The 18,567-nt window shown below is 41.4% G+C and overlaps 1 protein-coding gene across 1 annotated transcript in view; it reads right to left on the reverse strand.

The window, feature by feature from the left end:
• Lclat1 (lysocardiolipin acyltransferase 1) overlaps positions 1-10,990 on the reverse strand; it is a 113,323-nt gene extending 102,333 nt beyond the window's left edge. Inside the window, exon 1 of the mRNA XM_048353189.1 lies at positions 10,835-10,990. The gene's annotated coding sequence lies outside the window, so the exon portion shown is untranslated. The remainder of the gene's footprint in view (positions 1-10,834) is intronic.
• Positions 10,991-18,567: the final 7,577 nt, after the last annotated feature.

Raw genomic sequence — 18,567 nt, forward strand, 5'->3', positions numbered from 1 at the left:
ATAAAAAAAATCATGACCAATACCAATTACCATATCTGCCTACACTTTATCAGACTCCATGCTATAGAAGCTATTTTACAACTCTATACCTTATGCTGCTAGGTAGAAAATTTGATGGACTTCCCAGTCTCTGCCAGGCCCTCTTCCCACAGAATCTTGTCCCCATGTGCAATCCATTTCAACATTCACTGCACATAAATTTGTAGGTTATTTTACTTTTTCTCTGAATCAGTTAACCATGTGCCTGACTCCCTCATTCGCTGTTAGGTAAACAAATCTTTAACACATGGTTATTTTTCCTTTCTTTCTTTCCTTCTTTCTCCCCTCCCCTCCCCTCCCTTCCTTTCTTTTTTTCTTGCCAGTCCTGGGGCTTGGACTCAGGGCCTGAGCACTATACCTGGCTTCTTTTCCCTCAAGGCTAGCATTCTACCTCTTGAGCCACAGCGCCACTTCTGGCTTTTTCTGTTTATGTGATGCTGAGGAATTGAACCCAGGGCTTCGTGCATGCTAGGCAAGCACTCTTACACAAAGCCACATTCCCAGCCCTCCGTTATTTTTATAACTAAGTCCCAATCTTCATCTCTCAAGGACCTTGAAAGACATTTTTGTGGTGTTTAAGCTATTACTCAGCAATGTGAACCAACAGGTGATGATCAATAACAAAGACAAGCCAAATGTTATTATTCAGTAATTAATGTAAGGATAAATAAAATAAAATTTTGTTTTTAATAAAAGAAGACAGGTAGCTCTCTTCTCCCCTCAGGGCTAATAGTAGCTTCTGATGGCTGTAGCAATGAAGTTCTTGGTGGCTTAAAACAACAGAAATTCCTTGTCTAGTGCTGGGAGACAAAAGTCTGAAATCAATATAGGCATAAGAGGTCATGTTTCCTCCTGATTCTCAGAGAGAATCTATCTTGCCCTTGCCCCTTACCAGAATTCCTTGCACCTTATCATTCCAATCTGCCTTTACTGTCATACTGCCTCCTCTTCTCTGTGTACCATCTCCCTCTGCTTCCCTCTCTTAATATATATGATTGCTTTTAGGATCCATTTATTCAATTCAGTATAATTGTTCCAGTCTCAATTCTCAATTTAATTACAAAGACTTTTATTTACTATATAAAGTAACAGTGAACAAGATTAGAACTTAGATCCCCTATAGACTTATTTTCAACCTACCACAGGCTTCTTCTCAAAAACCAAATAGGTCAAACCTCTGGTTAAGAATTAGATAATTCTGCTGGAGGCCAGTGGCTCACCCCTGTAATCTTAGCTACTTAGGAGTCTAAGATCATAAGGACTATAGTTCCAGGCTGGCACACTCAGAAAAGTCCATGAGATTCCATTTCAACAAAAGACACTGTCATTCCAGCTTCAACATAAAGCCAAAAGCAGACAGTGGTTCCATGCAGGAAGTAAGACCTTATCTCAAAAAAACAAGCACAAAGAAAGGGGATGGTTTACCAACAGACTATCTGCCTAGCAAGTTCAACTGTCTGAATTCAACTCCATCCCATACATTCACACAAAAAAGAATAAGATAATCTTACTCTTAGAATGTCAGAAGATCATAAGGCTTCTTTCTTGGTCGATGTAAACAATCCCACTGAAATTAATCAGGAATCTCATCAGATGTATAAAAAAATTATCGGAGATCATCTGAAGAATACAAGAGAAAATTTGCCTATTTATCTATTGCCAGTGGCTTGCACTTATCCTAGCTACTCAGGAGGCTAAGATCTGACAATTGAGGCCCAAAGTCAATCAGGAAGAAAATCTGTAAGACTCTTATTTATAATTAACAGCCGAAAAGGCAGAAGTAGAGCTATATCTCAAGTGGCAGTGTAGTAGCCTTGAGCAAAAAACATCAGGGACAGCACCCAGGCCCTAATTTCAAGCCCCAAGTCTGGCACAAAGAGAAAGAAAGAAAAGAAAGGAAGGAAAGAGAGAGAAAGAAAAGTTGATTCTGATCAAATTTTATAGTCCCTTCTGAACCAACTACATGCGTGCATCTGAACATGCATACTTAATGAATTTGTTTAAATCAAGATTCCTCTCCTTGTACTTTGGTAAGGGGAGAGGGGTCTTTTTCTTGGCAGGATTTTCTTATGACCAACATGCTTTACAGAGTTGAGTAATACTAAACTAAGTTCTTAAATAAATTTGAAACAAACTACTTTCCAAAGGCAGCAAAATTTATTTTTATCCTCTAAATTTTTCCAGACAATTTCAAGGCCCACTAGCCCTTGAATGTACTCCAGAATTAAGCAGTTTTAATTCCATGAAATTAAAATAGATTCCAGATGAATGAGGAGCTACATGTAAAATACAAAAGCAGTAAACATTAGAATCAAATATAAAAATGGACAAAAAATTCAATAGTCACGTATGAAAAGATATACAACAAAAATCCAATTAAGGCAATGTTATACCATGATTTCAGTCACTACATTTTCATATTTTACAATGTTATCTGGAAAACGTGGGAAACAAAGATTTACAGCTACTAGGCACATAAACTGATAGTGCTCTTTTAAAAGTCAATGAGAGAAAAAAAATTAATGTATATACATTTTCACTCAATATTTTCATTCTAGTCTTCTCAACAATAGTACTCATAAAATAAAGAAAAAGATCTATGTATAAAAATGCTCATTAATGGCTGGGGTTTGGCTGGAGTTGTAACTCAGTGGTAGAGCACTTGTCTATCATGCCTGAGGTCCTAAAAGAGGTGGGGGGTGGGAGAAAAGCAATGTTTCATTCCTGAAACACATGTATGTGAAAATTAGAAAAATAATTATCAATAGAGAAAATGGCTACATTATAATCAACATACATATAACGAAATTTTATACAGCTACTTATAAAAAAATAAAGTATACAATATAAGTTGTCATTTAGAAAGTTAGTCATGATACATGAAGCTTAAAAAGCAACTTACAAAATAATAAATGAGTGAACTTAAGAGGAAGAAATAAAATCCTGAAAAATCTCAATAAATGATAATATATTAATAGAAGCCACATTTTCAGAATATATCTTCTAACACGGGAAAATCCTAACAATATAATACATAAGTAAAAAACAGAATATAAAACTGTATACCAGACTGAAAATAAAGCTCAAAGGTAAAGTGACTGGCTAGTGTGCAGAGGTACTGGGTTCAATCCCTTGTACCAATAAATTAATTAAAGTTCATGAACAAAGATTTCTGAAAACTATTCTTTACCAGAACTTACCAATCTACAGACAGGTTACTTTAATACATTTATTTCAATGTTCCACAACTAAAAGTGTTTTTAAACTTCATGATTTAAAATATCTTCTAGCGTGCTCAATAATATATAAAAAGGTAACTCTTGAGCCAAGTGCCAATGGCTCGTGCTTGTAATCCTAACAACTCAGGAGACTGGGGTTTGAGGATTGCTGTTCAAAGCCTGCCTAGGCAGGAAAGTCTGTAAGAGTCTTATATCAAATTAACCAGCAAAAAGCTAGAAGTAGAGCTGCGGCTCAAGTGGTAGAGCACTAGCTTTGAGCACGAAAGCTCGGGGACAGCACTCAGCCCTAACTTAAAGCCCCAGGAATGGCACGCACAAAAAAAGGTCATTCTTGATAAAAATCATAATTAATCAACATGTTTACTTGATTTTATCACTCGTTGGCTCTAAATTTGCTTTCAGGTTATTCCAAACAATAAGAACAAATATTAGACATAAAGTTCTTGAGTAAAAACCATCTGCTTTTCAAAACTCATTTTGGGGGCAGGGCATACATCCTGGTCTCAGAAAAGGCTCCCTCCACACAAAGAAAAAGTATTTGCTGCGCCCAACAATACCTCCACTCTGTTTCACTCATATTCTTGCTGTCTACAAAAGTCCTCTCTGGCTCTGAGAATGCTACTCTCTCCTCAGGACCACACTCAAATTATACCTCTTATTCCATGAAGTTGTTCTCCCTTTTATTTCAAGAAACATTTAATTACCTGAACTACTCAGTTGGCTAGCATGTGCTGTTTTTATACCAACATTCTTTTCCTAGATTCTAACTTTCCAATTATACTTTACAAGGAGCTGGAACACACATGTTTCATTGCTAACAAAACTCCTGGAGATACAGATGGAGTGACCTATCCAAAAAATACAGTAGGGGTCTGTTTTGTTCCATGTAAAGACTGGGGTGGTGGTGTTAGTTTGTACCTTGAATGGCTGCTTAAAGAGATAGGTTTTATCATGCATAAAAAGAGCAACTAAAAGTTTCTGAGCTCAAAAATTATGGCTGAGTTTAACAGAACACACTTGTAATCCCACCATTCAGGAGACTGAGGCAGGAGGATAAAGGGGATTCTTAACTTCAATCTTCCTGTAGCTCGGCCAACATAGGGAGATACTAAATTTTAAAAGAGGAAAGAAAAGGTTGTAATAAGAGCTTAGCTTAGAAAAGGACGTTTTTATCACATACAGTAGAAGAAAAATAGTAAAATTTACAGAAAGAAAAGCAGTTTGACTCAATATGAATGGTTAAAGGACTTCAGGGTAAAAAGGCAATGAGTTCTCCAACAAGACCTAGCTATGTGGGCTAGGAATGTGGCTTAGTAGAGTGCTTGCCTAGCATGCATGAAGCCCTAGGATTGATTCCTCAGTACCGCATAAACAGATAATGGCAGAAGTGGTGCTGTGGCTCAGTGTGGTAGAGTGCTAGCACTGAGAAAAAAGAAGCTCAGGAACAGTGCCCAAGCCCTGAATTCAAGCCCCAGGACTGGCAAAAAATAAAAATAAATAAAAAGACCTAGCTATTGTGACCCTGGGGAAATCATGACTTTGCTTTCCTGCCCAAAGAACAGGGAGATAAAAACAAACCTTACCTCACTGTGGTGTTCTATGAAATCATGCATGTAGCACACTAACCACGATGACTGATAGAGGCAGGTACACTGCAATCTGATACCAAGTCTGTGACACCAGGTAAGTGCCCTACAATTCACTTCATTTCTGCTATTCAATCAGATTCCACAGGTATAGAGCAAGGTCCCAACAAAAGCACTGTTTCTGCAGATGTCTCCAGGTTTTTCACAATAATATCACACTTGACTGCAAAACCAGAAGTTCCCCAAATCTTCCAGAATTTTACTACCACAATTCTCAAGAATCTCCAAAAACAATATACTTAAACAATCACACCTTTATTATAAAGGCTACACCAAAATGAGAGCTGCATAGAACAAGGTCCAGGTGAGACAGATAGGCCTCAGGCCCTGTCCTTAAGAAATCCAGAAGTCATTTGGAATACACTGCAAATAACTAATGTAAACTAATAATTTTTTAAAAAGAAAAACACAAACTAGGGGTCAGTCACCTAGTACATGATGTGCTTACCACAATCCTGGACTTTTTATATGGGGTTTCATTACCTACAAATAAATGATTGCTTAAATAAGTAGCCACAGGACTGAACTCTGCCCAGTCCTCCACTCCTCTAAGACCTCAGAGACCACAGGGTAGGGCTCAAAGTTCTAAAACTCTAATCTTAATCTTTCATACATGTACAATGCCCTTTAAAACTATTTAAGGACTTAGAGCCCAGGGAGTGAAACCACATGCCCATAATCCTAGTTACTTACAACACAGAAATAGGAGAACTATAGTTTGAAGCCAGCCCAGGCAAAAATTAGGATATCAGTCTCAAAACAAGCCAGATGTGATGGCACAGACATAAGAACTTACCTGAAAAAAAACAACAACAAAAAAAGGGGGGGGCAGGGCTGGGAATATAGCCTAGTGGCAAGAGCGCTTGCCTGTATACACGAAGCCCTGGGTTCGATTCCCCATCACCACATATATAGAAAATGGCCAGAAAACGGCACTGTGGCTCAAGTGGCAGAGTGCTAGCCTTGAACACAAAGAAGGGACAGTGCTCAGGCCCTGAGTTCAAGGCCCAGGACTGGCCAAAAACAAAACAAAACAAAACAAAAAACCTAAAAGCAAAAGTACCAGGGCATGTGCTGACCTAGCAATCAGTAGGCCCTAAACTCAATTCCCAGTATAGATTTGCAGTACTCTGATTAGAGAGTTCTACAGGATTTTAAAGCTCTGTTAAGAGTCATGGGAAAGATCAGAGGCTATTATATTACATATATGACACAAGGAAGATGTTATTTTAGAAGCCAACGAGCAGATTATTAATTACAAACAAAAACGTATTACAAAATAGCAATAGAAAAAAGGCTAGAGGAGGTGTTCAAAATTATCTATTAAGGTTTAAGCCCAGACAATTAAATAGAAGAAACAAGACATATCCTGGCAGGACAAAGCCACGTTGAGGCTGAGGCTGAAGGTGATGGGCCAGGGATTTCAAATGGGCATTGGCCACACTGGGATTAGGAGCCTAGGGATGTGAGAGGACAAGGCCAGAGTTAGTTTTCAGAGTTATCCATGTAGACAAGATCCCCATTCCCTATTTCCTCAAAGGGCTCAGTGCTCCAAGGGGATACCAAGTATCACTTAAATCAGTATGTGCCCCATAGGAGTCAAATAAAAGCAAGTTACTGCCTACAGCAAAAAATGCAGGATAAAATTCTAGAACACATTCCACTCATATCTTGGACTGTAAGCAAAATGGTACTTAGTTCTTAACCTAAGGATTGATAAAGAATCACATGATTGATTGAGTGCCAAACAGAAATGCTGGTTATGTTCTTTGATAGAAGCATATCATTTCATTTTCTATCAAGAAGCTTGTAATACGTATTAACAGAAATGTTTACTCTCCAATAAGAAGATTTCAAGCAAGCAGAGAATATTTCCACAACAAGCATAAACAGGAACAACTATGATCAACTCAAAGAGCTATGTGTATCTGGACACAAAATGAAAACCTCAAGTATGGATAACTGCAAGGACTTACCCCAAGCTTTTACAGCCCTGTTTGTAGGAAGTACACTCAGTGGCTAGGAACTGTCTTCTTTATCACTCATGGGTTAAGAAGTATCATAGTTTATAGAAAATAAGCTGATGTCAACTTCTTAGAAGAAAATCCCAATTTGGTCTTTGGGAGCCTGTGAACATGACAAAATAAACCAGGCACTGGTGGCTCACACCTGTAATCCTAGAAACTCAGGAGGCTGAAATCTGAGAAACGCAACAATTCAAAACCATCCCAGGCAAGAAAGTCAGTAAGACTCTTATCTCCAATTAACCACCAGAAACTGTAAGTGGAGCTGTGGTTCAAAGTGGTAGAGTGCTAGGCTTGAGCAAAAGAGCTCAGAGACAGTGCGCAGGCCTTGAGTTCAAGCCCCGTGACAGACAAAAAATAAAAAAGTAAATTAAAAAAATTTATGTAACTGCATGACAGTGGTTCATGCCTGTAATCCTAGATACTCAGGAGACTGGGATCTGAGAATTGCAGTTCAAAGACAGTCCAGGCAGTAGTTTATCTCCAATAAATCACTCAGAAAAAGCCAGATGTGGTACTGGGGCTCAAGTGGTAGAGCACTAGCCTTGAACACAAAGAAGCTCAGGGACAGACCCAGGCCCTGAGCTCAAGACCCAGAACCTGACTTCAAGACCCAGTACCAGCAGTAAATAAATAAATAAATACAAACTAAAGAACACAAAATTTGGATCAATGTGCTAGCCTAGTCAGATGGTCATGGTGTAAAGTGGTTGTAAAGGTCTATGGAAATACAACTGACTTGATTCCTACTGGGACAACCCAGGAAGTCAGGGACTATGTTGTCCTGATGAGAAGGAGGTGACAGCCCAGCACATGTCCAACAGACTTGAGAGAGACAGGAAGTCTGAAATAGTAGCATTGTTCAGGTCCTTGGAGTTGCTTCTCTAACAGCAATGCTACTAAACAAGGTAAAATCTGAGCCTAAATCATCCATCAGTGACTACTTAAGTATTAAAATCACTTCTGAGATGGGCAAGGTGGTATATATCTATAAACTCAGCAATGGGAGACTAAGGCAGAGGATCTCAAGTACACTCTGGAGAGAAGACTCAAGATGGCATACTAGGGACAGGGCAATACCAGAGCTCTGTCTGTGTAATCAAAATAGAAACCAAGAGAAAGGTAAGCAGTCACAGCCTAGTGCCAATTAAGAAACACCAAAACTTGTAACTCAGAAAGGAGAAAAATCAACAAGAAAACACAACAAGACTGCAAAACAGTCCTACTGCAGGCCACCAGGCTGCAGCCTGCAGCTCTGCACAGATCGAAGCTTGGCCTGGCAGTATGCAGAATGAGGAGCCCCACTCAGAACAAAACCACACCTGGTGCAAACCTCCGCTTTGGGAAGCCTACCACATTGAATGGCCCTAAACTCAGTGCAGATCACCAATCGGAACAAGACAGCAGCTGCAGCGCAACAACAAAAAAAATGGCTTCACAGGCAAAACCCAGGAAGGACACCAGAAGAGCACCCAACACCATTAATCAAGCACTCCTCACCCCCAGGTGGCCAGTGAGAAAGGCTGGGGAGGAACTCAACCCCTGGCTCAGAAGCAGGCTGGGACATAGTAAGTGGGGGAGGAAGCAGAAACGTAAGACAAAAAGTCTCAGCTAGGAAGCCAGAGACTGCATAGGCCTGAGCCTGTACCAGGAAAGTGAGGGTTTAACTTCCTTTAGACTGTATCAAGAATTGGTGCTGGGAGGAGCTGGGGACAAGGGACAAAGTTTGGTGTTCAGCACTCAAAAGATGCATCAGTCTCAGCTCACACTAGGCAAGAGAGGAATCAACCTCCACCCAGTTGCATCAGAGATTGGGTGTGGGTGAACCTGGGACAAAGGACAACACCTGCGACTCATACTCAGAGACTACACTAATCTGAACCCATACCAGTGCCTGAAGATCTAACCTCCTGCTGCCTTGGACAATGAATGTGGCCAAAGCTTCCAGCCAAGCTCACTACCAATACCAGTAACTGTCAGGAACCCACACACAGAGGAACCAAAAGGCAGTGCTCCAAACCAGAGTCCTACCATTCAGCTCAGCCCTCAGGTCTGAGGGGAAAAGATGCCTCCAGCCACTGCTACCCAGAACTGGAGGGCAACAAAAACAAGGAGCACAGGCTGGAATCATAATGACATTAGTGTGATTTGGGACAAATAACTCCAATGTGCCTATTTCCATAACTGCAAAAGTTGCTACATCACAACGTTGCTTGGTGACTGAGTTGGTACTCACAAAGGTCCTTGCTACAGTGCCTGGCAGAGTACAGTATATTTCTCAACTATTATCACTGCTTTTAACTTTAAGTCATTTTATATTCACTACCATGTGTCTCCCTTACAACAGCACAACAAGATGGTTTGGACAAGAAATGTTACTCCCTTTGCAGAGATAAAGCACCAACAGAGAGATCATACAACTACTGAAAGTTAGAGTTTTAATACAACCAAACATATTCTCAATCTAACTGACCAAATCTGCACAAATCAATTTGGAAGAGTCTTTAGGAATCCTTTATTCCTGTGGTAAGAAGCCAGACTTTTAGACCTGGTGACATCAGATGAATTCTGCCATTTGTTCAAGCTAATGGCAGAAGCCTGGTTTCCACAGTGTCTGACACAGTGGGCACTCCAGAGACAGTAACTATTGATGCCAGAAATACCAACTGTCACTGTGCCCTCTCAATTATAATACAAAGTACTCCATAAAAATCAACCTCCTTAGAGAACAAAAAAATCACTTCATGTTGTGCAATCACAGCTGGGGGTGTGACTCAAGTGGTTGAGCCAGCCCTTCAGACACAAAGCCCCAAGTTCAATCCCAAGTATTAGAAAAATCCTATGGACAGATATTATCCCAAGGTAAAATGTCCCAACTGAAACTCAAAAAGGGAAAGAAAAAATGATAAAGAACTACTCACTAATTCAAAAATAGACAATTTTGCGACAGGGCTTTTCATCAAGACAGTTTTCACAAAAGTAATCCAACTATGCTCCATGACATTAGGTTTCTCTGCCCAAATATGTGACAGCTGTGAATGAACTAACTGTACTTTATCTTGAAAACGGCTTCAGCAGCATTTATCTTCAATACTTTCCAGGAGTTTAACAGAAGCCCTGCCCTATCTAATCCACGGCCATTCAGTGTACCTAGATAAAATTAATGGATTTCAATGGCAGATGCTATGCCTCCAGGGCACCCTTTGAACCAAGGAAGAACCGGAAAGCTACACCTTTGTATTTTATTTAAATATTTTAATTGAGCGATTAAAATACTAAGGCGTACTTTAAAAAATCAGACTTGACCAGAGGCCCTGGCAAGGCCCACCTTTCCCTCCGTGGCACTGCCCCAGCTGGCGCCTAGATGGGCGGCGGGGCCCTGGCCTTGACAGCTCCGGTCCCTGCCCCGCACGCACGTGGTGTAGCCTTTCGGGACGGGTTTTGCTTAAGGGACTTAACGGGGCACACGACTAGAGGTGGTGTTCCGGGGGCCAAGCAGCGCCCAGATCGGCCTGTATCTGGGCAGAAAGGCCCCAGGGTTCCTTCTGTGAACACCGATAGGGCGACCAAAGCCCGTCGTCCCGCGGGCCCCGGGCCCTGGCCACCCCAGCTCGCGCAACCCCCACCCCCACGACAGACCCCCGGCTCCCGACGCGCCCACCGGCCCCCGAGAGCCGCTGCTCTCCCGCGACTCCACTCCCCTCAGCGGGCGATTCCGCCCACCGCGCCGGGACTCCAATTCCGTCACCGGGGGCCGAGGCTCTCGAGAATGGCCGACCTGGGACTCAGGGGAAACGGCCGCTCCCGCTCCCCCGACGCGAAGGCCCCCACGCCGCCGCCATTTTCCCAGCGCTGTAACCCCCACCTGACAGCCCCGGCCTCCCACCTGTGACAGGCAGGGCAAGCCGTGCGACGCCGCGAGGGGGGGGGGGGGACACGTGAGCCGGCCGGGACCCCCGGGGGTGTCACCACCTCGACGTAGAACCCGCCGCTAACTTGTCTCCCGGCGAGGAGGCGTCTGGCCCCGTCGCCCTAGTAATGCGTCCCATCGGGCTCCCTTCTGATTGGCTTCGGGGCCCGTGACGTAAAGGCGTCCTGGCTGCGTGGGCCCGGGCTGTGTGGGAAGCCCGACTCCTGGGGGCACCCGCGGTCCCGGTGAACGACCCCGAGTGCCTGTCTTCGAGGTCTCCCTTAAAGGGACCGCGCCTCGTTGGTAGTCGCGCATCTTTCAGTAGAAGAGAGGGCCCGCAGACCCAGCGGGTAAGAACGCATCAGGGAACCCAATGACTCCTCCAACCCTTACAGTCCCTCGGTGGAAAACCTAGAGATCCTAGAGATTCATTTGCAAGTCAATATTCTGGTCAGAGGGCTAAGTCAAAGGACAAAGCAGCACTCAAGTGTATTCTAGAATCCAAAACTCGTGCTCAAATACCGATTTTCCAGACCCTAGCTAAACCGTCCCTCCTCTGGGCACCCATCAAGGTTTCAACACATCCCTTTTAAAAGTCTTTGTCCCTTCCTACCTTTTATCTGTCCTCAAGCCTACTCGACTGAGCTCCTGAATGGTGGAGACTATGCCGAATTAAACCTGTTTGCATTTCTTTCTTGGTACAATGCTTCCTGCCTGCTACCTTTCCACAAATACGCAATAAAAAATCTCCAAAATAAACTTGGTGATATTGACCAAGAAGCATTGTACTCAAAACCTGACATATGGAATTGTAACCCAATTTTACAATTTCTTAATAAAAACAAATTTAAAAATCTCAGAAAGAAGTTAAGAAACATACCAGTCATGTATGTTCAGATATTTTATTCATTTATTCAGCCCAGAGAGGAGTGAGTTTAAAACAAAATAAAATACGAAGTGCCTTCCCTAACAGAATTCATATCTTCCAGGTTTTAGATGCAAAGTTTCAATGAGCTAAGTTATTATATGCCTCCTACCCCCAAATCCCTGCAAATCTAGCATTCCTGTCCTAAATCAGCTTCATAATGTCTCTAATTTTGTTCAAAACACTTACTTAAGAGGTGCTAAAACAAATTGTGTTAAAAATGAAAAACAGGGCTGGGGATATAGCCTAGTGGCAAGAGTGCCTGCCTCGGATACACGAGGCCCTAGGTTCAATTCCCCAGCACCACATATACAGAAAACGGCCAGAAGCGGCGCTGAGGCTCAAGTGGCAGAGTGCTAGCCTTGAGCGGGAAGAAGCCAGGGACAGTGCTCAGGCCCTGAGTCCAAGGCCCAGGACTGGCCAAAAAAAAAAAAAAAAGAAAAACAACCAAGGGACACACCAGTGCAAAAACCAACGTTGTCAATGTCCCCATGGCATTGGGCCCCAGTCATATTAACCTTTACAATAAAATGACTGGAATAAATGATCTGTAAATTCTTGACAGTGCTAGCATGTCTTTAGGAGTTGGCATGAACATGCTGCAGAATGCTAGAGTGCTGCCCAGTGACTGATTCTTCTTTTGGATGTGCCAGAGGTTCCACACAGCCTTTCCTCTACTGTAGGTAGATGCCTGCAGTTTGCTGAGATGTGGGAAGAGGTAGAGCTGATGGACTGCTGCCCTCCTGTGATGCCAGGTGGTTGGTTGATCTGAGTCTAGCCCAGAAGTAGCCACACTCCACAGCAACTGAGTAAGATGGGCTCATTCAGTCTCTTCCTCCACCCCTTGTACTCTAGCTCTGTTTCTTAGAGGTTCTGGGGGTTGAACCCAGGGTTTCCTCAAATCATCTGCTACTTGAGTCAGAATTCTTAAACCTAAGGACATCTCCCAAGTATTGTGTTTCCATTCTTAATAATAAAACATATAAGATGAGGTAACTTGTCCTTCATTTATGGAGAAAATATATTTTGTATCCATTTCTTCCACATAAGGCTAATACTTTAAATAATGGCATTATGCAGGATTATTTTCTCTATTTTGATAGAAGTTCTATGCTTATACCAGCTGCTAACATGGGGGTAAAGTGTATACAGAAAAATATCTGTACTTCTTTTTTTTTTGCATCTTCTAAAAGTGTTCCCAAAAATTTTTAATAACAATTATTTCAAAATTTTATCCAAATAGCAAACTCTTGAATTTCTGTGAAGTTTATCTGCTAGAATATGTGTTTCTCCTCAGGGTATTCAACATATTTATGTTTCTTGCTCATCGGATCTGACTAGCATGACATTCCAATATGGTAGACCAATGTGATACCAGATGGTTCAGGTCCCTTTGGAATGTATTTTGTGAGAAAATGGGAAAATTAGCACAGCCATGGAGCAAGACAGAAAAAGTAGAACGTTGTCAGTCCCACAGGAATGTTATCTTCCCTGGATATGAGTTTATCTTTGTGTTCAGTCTTGGTTTGTGGGGAGGAGTAGAGGTAGATAGATCCAGGAACTTATAGTTCACCTTTCTAGCCAAAACAGCTCTTACTATTAAGTTAAGGGACAATTTAAGAGTTCAATCAAACTTCTAAGTATATTTGTCCCAAATCTACATTCAGTTATCAGAGAAATAACTACTGGGTTGGTAACACTCCACTTATTGAGATGGAACTAGATAAAGACTGTGTTATCTGAATCCAATATGCCCCTACTCTAATGGAGAGTGAAGAAAAGACAAAAGATTAGGAAACAGAGAGGGGGACAGGATGGTATCTAGGATCTCTGAAAAGCCACATCATCCATCTTTCCTTCTTTCTTTCTTTCTTTCTTTCTTTCTTTCTTTCTTTCTTTCTTTCTTTCTTTCTTTCTTTCTCTCTTTCTTTCTTTCTTTCTTTCTTTCTCTCTTTCTATCTTTCTCTCTTTCTTTCTTTCTTTCTTTTGTTAGTCATGGGGCTTGAACCCAGGACCTGGGCACTGTCTCTGAACTCTTTTGCTGAACTCTAGTACTCTGTATCCTTAGGCTACAGCTCCACTTCTGGATTTTTAGTAGTTAATTGGATATAAGAGTCTCACAGGGACTTTTCTTCCTAGGCTGGCTTCAAACTGCAATACTCAGATCTTAGCCTCCTAAGTAGCTAGAATTACAGATGTGAGCCATGGCGGCTGGCTAAATCATATCATCTTTAATTTGGTATTCAGCATCCCTTCAAAAAGTCAGCCTAGTCCTTTTTCACTAGCCTATGGTTATGCATAATAAAATATAATCATAAATCACTTTGAAGACTGATTTGCTATGGTGAACTATGTGGGTCTTTCTTCATGGAAAACAGTTTTTCTTTCAGTTCATGCATTCTCAGTCTGAGAGCAAGCTCAGGTCTTGAAATCAGGCAAGGGGTTATGATTTTTCATTGGAATGATGTCTGACTCCGGCCTTCTACTCATTCTTGATCTTTTCATATTATATAATAAGCAGTATCTTTTCTATCTGTGCATTTATTTTGATCCTAGAATGACTGTCTTCTAACAGACATCTCTATAAGGTCAGATCAGGCCCCCTGGCTGCCACTTTGACCTTGCTATCCATTCTGGAAATTAGATTGCCATGGCTTCTCACAATTCTCCCTGCTATTCCAGAAGACTGTTATCTCCACTACTACTAAGATTTCATGTTCTCTAACAGAACCTTCCACCATCAGCCATGGGGCGCAGAAGGCAAACACCACTGAGCTTCTCAACAACACTGATTCCCCTAAGCAGAGAATTTATCATCACTTTGATGAATGGGGCCATTTAGGCCCTCCAGAAGAACAGTTAGCTGGAAAGCTTTCTAGTTTTATGTGGTTAATGCATTGGCATGCTTGCTTTTCTAATTTTTTTTATTCCTACATCTACATTCTGTCATGAGTTCTCATGTCTCTATTTTATTTTATGTGGCCATTTGCTGCTTCTAGCTTCTGAGAGCAATCTCAAGAACATGCTAGGATTAACTCTTGGAGCTATGATATTATTAAATTATTATTAAATACTATGAACCTGCCTCTGGCTGGTTAAACTCACCTACACTCACTTTATATTCAGCCTGTTCCTAATCCATCACCCTGGGAATCTATACACTCGATGCTGTGAGCAAGATCCTGTGGTGCTTGTAGCATATAATCCCCTTTCTCTCTTTGTAGTCCTAGAACAAGATGAGATTTGATTCAGAAGAGGCCTCTATATAGAGTGCAAGTAATAATGAATCTCTGTTTTCCAACAAGTCAGAGAGGCCAGCTCCAATCTAAGGGTTTAAGGTTCTCCAGATAGCTTCATTCTCTATGAAGACTCTGACTTTCACATTGGTGATCCTCTCAGGATAAGAATCCAGCCTTCCCTGTAGTTCTTCTATTTGTACAGTTAAAGCTCTGTCTAATTTTCAGCCTGGACTAGAAGCCATGAGAATCTTTCTAAATGCTTCTGAAGATACCTTCTGCCTCTCACATGTTGCTTGGCAGCAATAGGTCCTTATCACCATAATCCTCCAAACCGATCCATCATCAGCTTGGGCATCTTTCCACTTGAATTCTTCCCTGGTTCCACAAAAGCCATCTGCTTGTGTCCCTGTAACCAAGAGCTAACCATAGTCTGATAACTAGCAATGGGCTAGGTCCTCATTGCCATCCAGGAATCCAGCTGCAGAATCTCATCTTTAGTCAGCTTCCTATGCCACCTCCAGTAGGGGTCTTCCTAGCAACAGAGACTCAAGCAATAATACTCATGCACTGAGGGCTGAGGATTGTTTGTTAATTAGTTTTAAGTTTCTCAACAGAAAAGGGTAAAAGAAGCAGAGAGAAAGAGAAACGTTAAAGATGTGTTTACTTGTAGATTTATAGGCACATTCTTGCTACCACAAATGAGGGAATCTATGTTTTTCTGGGTCTAGCTTCCTTCGCTTAATATAATTTTTTCCAAGTCTTTTCTCCTTACAAATGGTACAATAAATAATCATTCTGTCTGATGGATGAGTAGAATTCCATTGTGTATATATACCACATTTTCTTGAACCATTTGTCTACTGAAGGGCATCTGTGTTGATTCCATATCTTGGCTATGGTAAACAATGCTGCAATAAACATGGTTGTGCTGGTCACTTTAGTGTGGCATTGTTTATGTTCTATTGGATAAATGATTTTTAAAACACACAGGAGGGCTGGGGATATAGCCTAGTGGCAAGAGTGCCTGCCTCGGATACACGAGGCCCTAGGTTCGATTCCCCAGCACCACATATACAGAAAACGGCCAGAAGCGGCGCTGTGGCTCAGGTGGTGGAGTGCTAGCCTTGAGCGGGAAGAAGCCAGGGACAGTGCTCAGGCCCTGAGTCCAAGGCCCAGGACTGGCCAAAAAAAAAAAAAAAAAAAAAAAAACACACACAGGAACATGATAACTTATATAGAACTCTAGACATTCACACGTTGAGGTCAAAGGAGGATATGCATAGGAGGATCACAAAGGCTCAACAGCTATGTGCATATGATCATATGAAATAATATTTTTGAAGTGATTTCTAAGAAAAGGAAACGAGACCTTTTTAGTTTCTGTCATTGCTGTTTTTGTTTTCTTTTCCTTCTATCTTGTGTATTTGTCTTTGGGAGGGTAAGGGGGCACAGAAAAAGTAGAAAAGAGTTAACAACTACAAGAGTGGCATTCACTAGACACCATACAGAAAATGAACTGTAGATCTTGTGGGTGGGAACAGGAGGAACAAATGGGGAAAGAGTGAAGGAAGGGAAGATATGGTTCAGAAAGAATTGTATGCATTACCTGACTCCGATAACTGTAACCCTCTGTATATCGCATCTCTGATAATAAAATATTTAAAAATTAAAATAAATAAATAAAGATGTAGTCTCCACTAAAGACTAGCCTGGGCCCAACCCATAGAGAGCCCTAGAGCAGGAACTACCCTGCAGAGCAGCTCATCCTCAAGGCAAGAGGATTCATTTTCTTATCTTTTTCTATCTGGCATTCATTGATTACAAGTAAACCTGAGGGTAAGGGTACAGAATCAGCTGGACAAAGACCCCTTTGGGCTGAATAGTATCCTCTGGAAAATGGCAGCTGGAAGCCACTAGTACCTAAAGCTCACAGCTGAAGGAGGACTGATGTTCCAACTGGGAGTGGACCCTTCCATCATAGACACGCACACATGGTGACTGCTACGTCAACATTCTAAAATTTTAATTTAAAAAGAAGAAATCTAGCCAGGTGTCAGTGGCTCACGCTGAGATCTGAGTATCATGGTTCAAAGTCAGCTGGGGCAGAAAAGTCCCCATGAGACTAAAAGTGGTACTGTGACTCTAGTACACCACTAGCCTTGAGTACAAAGAGGCTTAGGGACAGCACTCAGGCCCTAAGTAGAAGTCCCACAGCTGACAAAATAATGAATGAATGAATAAATGAATAAATGAATAAATAAATAAATAAATAAATAAATAAATAAATAAATAGAAATCTATGTTGTTCATGCCTGGCACCTCTGAGGTGCCTACAAAAGCAATCAGTACAGTAGTAGAATTAGGTACCAGCAAATCACTGCCCTACTATTAGAATTTTAACCAGGTGCATATTTTGCCTATTTTTTTAATTTTTAGGAGGGAAAAATTAAAAGCCTCTTTTATATGTCTATTGGCTTAAAAATGATATTAATCTTCTGTATACCCAGAAGGGTAATTCCTCTCACCCCCAGTTTCTGAAGCCTTCCCTACTCCTACAACCTAACATCACAGCTGATAAATGTCTCAACTTCACAAGTTATTGATTTAATAGGCACATTTAATAGGGCACTCTTAAAAGCTCAGGGAAGCACTATCTCAAACAGGAAAACCCAGGTCTCCGTTCTTATAGTAGAGGGAATATGCAGTGGGCACTGGCACTGGGCTGGTGTCCTAGGGTGACCCATTTCTTCTAGCTCATAGCCTCTGTGGTGACAGAAGTCTCTATGCCTGAGACTTGGCACTATTTTTCTAAGTTATACAGTAACATTTGAGGTTCAAATGGCACTTAGAACCAAAGTTTTAACTTACTGAGAAACAAGGTTTGTTTTTGGTAGTTGGAGAATCTTGATGTTAAAATAAATGGCTTGCAAGAAGTAATAGATGAATGCTAACACAAACCAATGGTGGAACCTAATTCTGAGTCTTCTTTTTTCACTCCTCCACTCACCTCCATCTTTTGTTTTATGCTTACTCATCCAACTTTCATTTTATGTCCCAAGTCCCAGGCAGGGCTCAGCCAATAGAAGGCACTAGAGGGAATCTGTGGGAGATCTAGGAGAGCATTTTCCTGGCTTCATCTTGTGGGGCTTCAGAACAGTACTGGCTTTATATTCTGCCTATTGTTCTGCTCTCACTGAGTTTAGGGATCCACTCCCTCCTCTTGTCCCTTCAGGTCGGGCCCACTGTGTGAATGCTTAATTTTACAGATATATATATATATATATATATATATATATATATATATGTCCTCAAACTGTTTCCCTAATGTTAATTGCACACCCCTCCCTCTCTCTCTTCCTTTTCTTTCCTTCCTTATGTATTTACTTACCTTGATCTATCAATCTATCACTTTATTTGCTCTATCTTTTTAATATCCTTTCAATTCTCTATCCTTTCAGAGCCAAATATGTCACATTTATTTTTTTGCCCCCAAACTCACTGATACATGCATAAACCAAAATTTCACTTAGACTATAAACACCATT

This window comes from Perognathus longimembris, chromosome 8, assembly GCF_023159225.1.
Source record: "Perognathus longimembris pacificus isolate PPM17 chromosome 8, ASM2315922v1, whole genome shotgun sequence".
NCBI lineage: Eukaryota > Metazoa > Chordata > Mammalia > Rodentia > Heteromyidae > Perognathus > Perognathus longimembris.